The sequence below is a fragment of the Orycteropus afer genome, unplaced genomic scaffold (genome assembly GCF_000298275.1).
Source record: "Orycteropus afer afer isolate SDZICR_OR568_19922 unplaced genomic scaffold, OryAfe1.0 scaffold00192, whole genome shotgun sequence".
Classification (NCBI taxonomy): Eukaryota; Metazoa; Chordata; class Mammalia; order Tubulidentata; family Orycteropodidae; genus Orycteropus; species Orycteropus afer.
Window position 1 is genome coordinate 643,761 of NW_006921779.1, and position 10,683 is coordinate 654,443.

Consider the following 10,683-nt stretch of genomic DNA (forward strand, 5'->3'; position numbering starts at 1 on the left):
GACAAATACCTGAATACTTCTTTGGAAAGGGATCAATCAGAAAAAAGATCAAAACAAAATGAAGAAAGCTTAAGGTTCACGTGGGATACCATCAAAAGGAATAACCTACGTGTCATTGGAATTCCAGAACAGGAAGAGAAAAATGAAACCACTGAGAAAATTGTCCAAGATTTGTTGGAGAATTTTCCTGATATGATGAAAGATGAGAATATAACCATTCAGGAAGTCCAATGAATCCCAAACAGGATAGACCTCAAAAGAGAAACACCAAGACATATAATCATCAAACTCACCAAAACCAAAGACAAAGAAAGAATCATGAGAGCAGCATGGGAAAAACGAAAAGTTATCTACAAGGGGCAACCAATAAGACTAAGTTCGGATTTCTCGACAGAAACCATGCAGGCAAGAAGACAGTGGGATGGTATATGTAAAACACTGAAGGAGAAAAATTTCCAACCAAGAATTATGTACCAGCAAAACTGTCCCTCAAACATGATGGTGAAATCAGGACATTTCCGGATAAGCAGAAATTAAGGGAATTTGTTCAAACCAGACCAACCTTACAAGAGATGTTAAAGGGAGCCCTTTGGACAGAGAAGAAATAACAATTGACCATTAACACACATAATGATATAACCCAGAAATCAAGCCAGCTATGGAAGTATCCAAAGTAAATTAGCCTACAAGATTGTAAACAGGGAACCAGAGACATCAATTGACAAATGAAGACAACTACAAACCGAAAAGAAGGAAAAAACTATGTCGTTACAGAACTTCTAGATGGTAGAGAAGTTAAGACAACTACAAGATAGAACGGATTGTTCTAAACTTGGAAAGAAAACTGTAAATCACAGGGTAACCTCAAAGAAAAATGATAAACCTTCACATCAAAAAAGAGGAGCAGCATAAATATTCAGCAAATACTGAAACAATAGCAATGAAGGAAGTGATAACATGATTCATAAACAAAACGAGCTTAGCACAGAAAATTATATGGAACAAAGAAATCGACACCATGACAAAGCACGTAACAAAAACAACAGCAGCAAATTTATATTTGCCGATAATGACATATCTGGCAAGGGACTTACCTCTAAGATTTATAGCGGAAGAGTGGATGACCAAACTGTGGTACATACACATAATGGAATGCTATGCAGTACTAAAGCATAATGTACATTCTGCAAAACACCACATAATATGGATGAACTTGGAGGACATTATGCTGGGTGAAATAAGTCAATCACAGAAGGACAAATATAGTATTAGTTCCTTGTTGTGGAGGGGGTCAAGGAAAGGTTTATATATGAAGGGAAACTTTCTTTGTTGGTTGTCAGGGGTGGGAAGGGAAGGGAAGGAACACTGCAAAAAAAAAAAAAAAGCATTGACCCATGTCACTTTATTTTTGTATATTTCACTGTACATAAATTATATTTTAATAAAATGCATGAAAAAAAAGAGATTTGAAAAGTGATTAAAGATCTACCATTAAAAAGGTCCAGGACCAGAGGTTTTCCATCCAGTTTCCACTTAACTTTGAAAAGAACTCACAATTCTACTATTTGATCAATTAGTCCAACAACAACAACAACAACAAAATTTAGAAAATTTCTCAATTTATTTTATGACCCAAAACCAAAACCACTGCCATTATTATGAAGCTGACATAATTTTAAAACCAAACTCTCATAAAGATAGGGTCAAAAATAACTATAGCTCGACTTAACTAATGAATAGATGGAAGTATTATAAGTAAACAATTAGCAAATGGTACCCAAAAATGTAGCAAAAGAGCAGTACACTGAGTTATTCCAAACATATGGTGGTTCAGAAATACCAGAAAATATATCGACATAATTAATAAAAGCCATGAATTAAAGATGAAATGCATAAGATCTTATCAATAGATGTTGAAAACCATTTGATAAAATTTACTAGCCATTCATAAGAATTTTCTAAGAATGTGCAGTTTGCTCTAATCACATGCCTAAAGTAAACTCACTCTTAGGGATATAGGCAAACTGAAGTTCTCTAATATACATGAGAACTACATTTATGAGAAAAAAATAATAAAAGGAAAAACATTTTAAACATTAAGAAATGAGGAGAGAGAAATTACTTAATTATGGAAAGGACTATTTTTTTTTCTAATCTAACATAGAACAGTGTTTCAGATGGCAAAGTTCTAAAACCATTTCAAGTAAAACCAGATAGGGATGACAACAATCAATAATGTTCTTAGATTTTGTCTTAGAGATACTACTCTGGATTAAGGCATGGTAAAACATTGGCATAAGCACTGGAAAAGAAGAAATACTAATTTTGCTAACATCAACAATAACAAAATAGGTACTAAAATTAATAAGAGAATTTGGTAAGGCAGCTAGAAACAAGGTAAATATAAAAATTCAATAGATTTTTTTCTACATGAGCAGTAAACATCTTGAAATGAAAATGGAAACAAAAAATCTTTCACAATAACATTATAAAATACCTAGGAATAAATTGGAAAAGGTACAGGACACATATTTAAAGAAAAAACAATAACAGCTTACTGACTGACATAAAATAGCTAGACAAATGGAAACTCATTTGTTCTTGGATAGGAAAACTGGATATTATCAAGACAAAAATTAAAGTATTAGTATTTAATACAATTCCAATTAAAATTCTGACAGGCAGTTTTTTTGAAATTGTTGAAATGTTCTTAAGTCCATATGAATAATATGTACCCTAGAATAAGCAAGAAAAGGATGACAATAAGGTACAATGAAGGGGGATTACTTGCTTTCCCAGATGCAGATCATCTACAAAACTGCAACCATCACCTGTCAGTTTGTTGCCTGCCTTTGAGAAGAACCATTCCTTGTGCTTGGTACTGTGAAGACCTGAGTTAATTCCTGGTGATGGAGTGGTTAAAGAGTTCAGCTGCTGAGGCTACCAACAAACAGCTTGGTAGTTTGAACCTACCAGCCACTTCATAGGACAAACATGTGTCAGTCTGCTTCGGTGATGATTAAAGCCTTGGAAACCCTACGGGGCAGTTATATTCAATCTTATAGGTCAGTATGAGTCTGCATTGACTTGAGGGCAGTGGGTATACTTATTTAATTGTTCCTTAGTTTCTTCAACAGTAAAACCAAGAAAAAAAAAAGAAAACCAAACTCACTGCCATCAAGTCAATTTTGACTCATAGCAATTGGGTTTCTGAGGAGGTAAATCTTTACAAAAGTAGACTGCTTCATCTTCCTTCTGTGGAGCAGTTGGTGGGTTTGAACTGACAACCTCTGGTTAGCAGTCAGATCCTTTCAATTGTAAAAGGGAGAGTATCTTTACCCTGAGTATCTTACAGATTTTTTTTTGCCAATAAAATGGAATAATAAAAGCTAGTATTGTCCATTTATCAGTTTATTGTACTGTAGTGGCCTTGCTATGATGCTAGAAGCTATGACACTGGATAGAAAATACCATAGGATATGGATAGGAGATACTCATATACCAGCAGGGTCATCCATGGTGGACAGGTTTCAGTGGAGCTTCAGACATCATGTTTGGTGAAGTAGAAGGCCAGAGAGGGTAAAGGAGAACTATCGGTGAGTTGGATCGGCACCATAGCCTCAATGATGGACTTGAATATGATGCCAATCATGAACACAACACAGATCAGGCAATATTTTGTTCTATTGTACATCATGAGTTGGTGTTATCTCAATGACAGCTATCTATCTATTTATCGATCTATCATTATCAAACTGCTATAATCAATTCAATATATTATTGGCATAGGAATAGAACAGTGGAACTGAATAGAAACTATAGAAATAGATCCCAGTATATGAGAATTCAGCATATGACAATGACTTCATCTGTCATATTCCAGGTAAAAGATGGTTTATTTAGTAAATGATGCCATTACAAGATAGTTTATTTAGTAAATGATGCTGCTCCCCATATGGAAGAAAATAATTTTATTTAAATATATTAAATAATTTAGGTTAAATATTTACATTTAAATATAAACCTGAAATGAAATAATAAAGGATTTTAGAAGGAAAACAGTATAACCTAAGCATAAGATAAACCTTCTTAATCAAGACAGCAAACTCAGAAGGTATCAAAGAAAATAAAGGCCTATTTGACTAAATTAAAGCTTTTAAATATATTTATAAATAAACAACAAATCTGGAAAAAAATATATGCTAAACAGAGAATAGAAAGTTAATATTTATAATATAAAAACAATTCCTACAAACTGAGAAGGGACCTAACAACCCAACAGAAAAACAGACAAAGGACATGCAGAAGCAAGTCACGGAAGAACAAATCTAAGGGACAAGAAGCACATGAGAAGTTCTCGGACTCACTAATAGCCAGGGAAATACAAATTAAGGTAACAATGAGATATCACTTTATACTTACTTATTAGACTGTGAACATCTAAAAATTCAAATAACATTTCTTTCTGATGTGGCTACTGAAAAGAGGCATTATCATATACTGCTGGAAATTGTTACAGCCTTTTGGGAAAGCATCCCAGCAACATCTATTAAAAATAAATGCATACCTTCTCATCTATAATCTCACTTCTGAGTAGGCATCCTATGAAAGAAAAACCTTGCAACACATTTGTAAGGAAGTTATTGTGGCATTGTTCACAGTGGCTACCCACAGAAATTACAGTGAATGCTTATCATTCAGATTGTGATTGAATACATTATGGTACATTTAATGTAACTACTAAAAACAGTGAGTCAGAAGTATATAAATTTATGTGGCAGAATTTTCAGCTAAGGTATTATTGTTGTTAGCTGCTATCAAATCCATTCTGACTCATGGAGTGACTCCACATGTGCAAAGTATAATTGCTCCATATGTGGTTTTCAAGGCTGTGACCTTTGTGAAGCAGATTGTCAGTACTGTCTGCTAAGATGTCTCTGGGTGGGTCCAAACCACCAGTCTTCAGGGCTATTAGTTGAGTGCTTAACCATTTGTGCCACCTAGAGACTCCATTAGCTAAAGTACTGAGAGTTTATATAATTCCTCCGATGTCACACACATAGTAAGGGGCAGGGCCAGGATTAAAAAAGTCTGAGTCCAGACTCCACGAGTTTAGCCACTACACTGTGTTACTTTTTGAGGTGGAGTAAACAGAAAGCCTGATAGTGTAGTGCCTAAGGCAGTTGACTGCTAAGTAGAAGGCTGGTGGTTCAAACCCACCAGCCACTCCTGGGAAGGAAGGTTGGGCAATCTACTTTGGTAGTGATACTGCCTCTATGAGTTGGGTCCAACCCGAGGGCAAACAACAAAACAGAAAGCCAGTAGAAGATGACAACTGAAAGGGAGAGAAAAAAAAAAGGCATAGTTAAATGTCACAAATGTCAAAGGAGCGTGGATTGACACACAGGAATGGAGGAGTAATAATTTCCATATGGAAGAAAGCAATTTCATTTAAGTTTTTTAAATAATCTGGTTTAAGTATTTACATTTGAATGTAGGTATAAAATGAGATAAGAATTTTGCCTCCTCTCATCCTCACAATTGTACTCAGTAAGATGGGACAAGGAGCTCTGGTAGCATAGTGCCTAAGGCATTTGACTGCTAACCAGAAGGATGGTGGTTCAAACCCACCAGCCACTTTTGGGAAGGACGGTTGGGTAATATACTTCCATAGTGATACTGCCTCGGAAACCCAAGGAGGGGTCACTATGAGTCGGGTCCAACTCAATGGTACATAACAACAACAATAACAACAAGATGGGACAAGACATCAGAGGCCTCCCTAGTCTATTTCACTCAACTCCTTTCCTAGTTCAGCGTAGTATGGGGATGGTGGCTCGCTTAGGCCACCAGAGGTCACTCTGGCTTCCTTAGCTGGGTTACAGAACTCATCAAGCCTTGGCAACAGGTAACATGCACTGGGTCTTCTTGCCATCCTTGCCTGAACTACTCTTGGGCCTCCTCTCTGCTACCTCTACTATTGCCTGTTGTAGCTGTAGCCTAGTGCCTAAGGCACTTGACTGCTAACCAGAAGTCTGAGGTTCAAATTCACCAGCCACTCCTCGGAAGAAAGGTTGGGTAATCTACTTCCGTAGAGATACCGCCTTGGAAACCCAAGGAGGGGGGTCACTATGAGTCGGATACTATTCCACAGCAGTGGGTTTGGTTTTTGATTTGGTTCCTGAAGCTACTACCATTCCCAGAGGTGGAAGTTAGGGGGCACTCTCTTTTCCCTGCCAAATAAAACAACACAATGATACTGTTAAAACACAGAAGCTGGAATCAGGCAGATGTGAGTTCAAATCTCAGTCTGGTTATTTACAACTTAGTGTTAGCCTAGGCCAATCACAACCTCTCTGAGCCTGTTTTCTCACCTGTAAAATGAATCTACCTCATAGGCTAGTTGTCAGAATTAACTGAGGTAATGTATCTCAAATGCTTGGTATACCCCCCAAAAAACCAAACTCATTGCTATCGAGTTGATTGTGACTCATAGGGACCCCTCCTTGGGTTTCTGAGGCGGTATCACTACGGAAATAGATTGCCCCAACCTTCCTTCCGAGGAGTGGCTGGTGGGTTTGAACCGCCAGCCTTCTGGTTAGCAGTCAAATGCCTTAGGCACTACATAGCTCTCATTATTACAAGTCAGAAAGGTTCCCCCAGTGGCTTGAATTTGGTTACTTCTCCTTAATGTTTCAGCTCACAACATTCCTTCCCATTATTTGCTGTGGGACTCCAACAAAGAAAGAAGTTGGGCAAAGAGCAAACTTTCTGCTTGCGTGCCTTCTAAAACAATTTTGGAAAATCATGTACCATCTTATATATTTTTAAGTTGATTAGAAAATGAAATTAGATTTTTATGTTTGATTAGAAAATTAAATATTGCAAAGGATAGGATTTCCAGCATATTGCAAATATCAACATTTTAAAATAAAACTATTAAGCAATTCTTTTGAATATATTGAATGGAATCTAAACACTATACAGTGACCTAGAATGAAAGCTCAGACCATCAAGGGCACTGTATCAAATAGTGTTAACCAACTGTTATGGACTGAATTGTGTTCCCTCAAAATATGTGTTGCAATCCTAATCCCTGTATCAGTGAACATAATCCCATTTGGGAATAATGTTTTTTTTTATGTTAATGAGGCTATTTTGCTGTTGTGCTTTTGACTCAATTCCAATCCACAGTGACCCTCTAGGACAGAGCAGAACTGGCTCATAGGGTTTCCAAGGCTGACTAAATGATACCTAAAAACAACTACAGTTTTCATGGAAGTCGACAGACACATCTTTCTCCTGGAGAGTGGCTGGTGGGCTGGAATTGCCAATGTTTTGGTTAGCAGCTGAATCACTTAACCACTGTACCATGAAAGTTCCTTTTTCAGCCTAAAAGAACTGATAATGCAGAAACCAGCACTAGGAGTGGGGTTGCAAGGAGCAGACCTTCAGAAGTTGTAAGGAAGTAAATGGGGCACCACAGCGAGATGGTAAACAGTGAGAATCTTTTCATTAGGTGTAGCATAATTGCCTGTCAGGAGCCTAGGCTCTGAAGCCAGATAACCTAGATGTAAATCTTGACTTTGTTGCAGAACTCTGGGAAAGTCTCCCTGAGACTTAGTTTCATCATTTATAAAATGGAAGGTATGAGATTCCTATGGCTGCTGAAAAAATGACCACAAACTTGGTGGCTTAACACAGCTAAAATTTATTCTCTCACAGTTCTAGAGGCCAGAGATTCAAAATCAGTTTCATGGAGCCAAAATCAATGTGTTGGAAGGGCTGTGGTTCATCTGGAGGCTCTAGGGGATAAGATTCTCCTTGCTTCTTCTATCTTTTGGTGGCTGGTGGCATCCCTTGGCTTGTGGCAACATCATCCCAATCTCTGCCTCCATGGACACAGTGCCTTCTCCTCTTTGGCCTGGGTCAAATCACTCGCTGCCTCTCTCTTCTAAGGACACATGTTATTGCATTTTGGGCCCACCAGGATAATCCAGGATAATCTCATCTCAAGGTTCTTGGTCACATCTTTTGCCATGTAAGGGTAATATTCACAGGCTCCAGCGATCTCTGGGGGGTATTATGTAGCCTACCACATGGGATAATAATGGATCTTACCTAATAGGGTTGCTGTAGTATGTGAGTTAGGACACATAAAACTTTAAAAAGTACCTTACACACAGATAACTCGTTGCCATTGAATCAATCCTGACTCATGGCAACTCTGTTTGTGTCAGGGTAACATTGTATTCCATGGGGTTTTCAGAATGGCTATGATCTTTCAGAAGTATATTGACAAATTTTTCTTCCCAGGTCCCTCTGAGTGGGTTTGAACTGCCAACTTTCTGCTTAGTAGGCAAGTGCTTAACCATCTGTGCCACCCAGGGACTCCTCACATATAGATAAACCAAACCCAAACCCATTGCTCTCAAGTAAGTTTTGACTCATAGGGACTGTCTTAGTTCTCTAGTTCTACTATAACAGAAATACCACAAGTGCAAGGCTTTAACAAACAAATTTATTCTCTTACCATTTAGGAGGTTAGAATTCTGTGGTAGTTAAATTTGTATGTCAACTTGGCTGGGCCTGGTAAGCGGCTGGGCAGCTGGTGGAAGTTATTCCCCATGATGAGACTGGCAATCAGCTCCATGGTGGGATCTACCACAAGCAGCTAAGTAGCTGCCTTTGGGTATGTGGTCTGCTTCCTGCATATAAGAAGCAGCTTTGGGAATGGTCTCTAGCTTATGGCACGCTTGGACCCCACATGTAGCTGTGTAGTTGTTCAGCAGCCTGTCATGCTCTGCCAACCTTGGGACTTACAGTGGACTTGAATTAATGGCCTGCCGTGTGGTTTCGTAACATCGGGACTGTGCCTTTTTACTTGTCAACCTTGGGCTTCTCAGCTTTAGCAGCCAGCAGCTATCTGAGTGAAGAAATGCCTCTAGCTCCAGTGGGCTGGGAGCTCCAGGCAGAGCTGGACCCCAAGGTTGAGGGGCTTTCACCCAGCCCCTAGAGCCTGGCACTTTGAACTCGGACTTAAAGCCTCTAAACTGTAAGAGAATAAACTCCTGTTTTTTAAGGCCATCCTTTGTGGTATATTTCTTGTCAGAGTGGTACTAGATAACCAGAACAAAGTCCAAGTTCAGTGCTGGCTCTAGGTGATGCGTGGAGGCCCCTCAACCTAGGGCTTCAGCTCTGCCTCTTGTTCCAAGCCCACAGGAGCAAAATGGAGGCTTCTTATGACTCATGCAGCTGCTGGTTGCTAAGGCTGATGAATCTAAGAGCCATAGGTAAAATGGCAGATTGTTGGCTAACAGGCTGTCCAGGCAACACAGCAGGCCACTGATTCAAGTCTAAGAACTGGAGATGAAGACTTGTGTACAAAATGCAGGATCCTTTCCATATATACTGGAAGCAGGCCACACCCTGAAGGCAACACCCCTTCCACTGATTAACTTCTCACAGCAGATTCTACCATGGAGTTGATTATACCACATCCAATCTCATCATGGGAAATAACAAAATCCTGTTGCCAAGCCACTCAAAATCACAATCTAGCAAAGTTGACACACAACCTTGACTACCATAGCAACCCTAAAGGATAGAGTAGAACTGCATAGAGTTTCTATGGCTGTAAATCTTTACAGAAGCAGACTGCTATGTCTTTCTCCTGCGAAGTTGTTGGTGGGTTTGAACTGCCAAAATTTGGTAAGCAGACATGTACTTAGCCACCACCATGACTCCTTGCATGTAGATAGCCAACAATAAATGTTAGCTATTGGTTTAATTATTATTAATTTCTGTACCTTGTTGTTTTTTGTTCACTTCATCTTGAACACTTCTTATTTTGAGGAAAATACTATTGTATAATTCTCAGTGGTAGGCAAAGGCCTATCCTGTACTATACAGGTCAAACAGAGGCAGGTATTCTACCCTATCCCCTAGCACATAGGCTATGGGCCAGTGACCAAGGCTTGACCGATTAGATGCAACAGTCTGGCAGCAATCAGTATCTAGCTGTTGTGCTGTGGTCATACTTCTCCTGTGGTGTGATGAAATCCAGGTTGTCAAGCTTCTTTTGGGCTTCTGTTCATCTTCTAAGCCTGCTTCTCCAGTTTTCCCTTCCTTTCTGTAAGCTGCACAGTATCCTTCTGATAAGTTTCTTTTCTTCCCACATTAGCCACTTTTGGTTTCTATTGTTTGCAATCAAGGACCCTGATTGACATTCTATTAGAATTCTAGTTGTCCGCTATATGTGATGTCTAACTAACAGTGATAATTTGACATCAGGATGATGTGCCCCCTGAAGGTGAGGCATTGAGGACTTGATTAAAACAATTTCAAATCTGTCCTGGAAGAAGTGCAGCTAGAATGCTCCATGGCAGTGAGAATGGTCAGACTTCATTTCAGTTACTTTGATCATCACCCTGTCAGAGGGGACTAGTCTCTGGAGAAGGATATCATGCTTGGTAAAGTAGAGGGTTAGCAAAAAAGGGGAAGACTCAACAAGATGGATTGACATAGTGGCTGCAACTATGGGCTAAAGTATAGCAAGGATTGTGAGGATGGTGCAGGACTGGGCAGCGCTTTGTTGTGTTGTGCATGGGGTTGCTATGAGTTGGAGCTGACTCCATGGCACCTAACAACAACGACAACATGTAAATTATACCTCAATAAAGC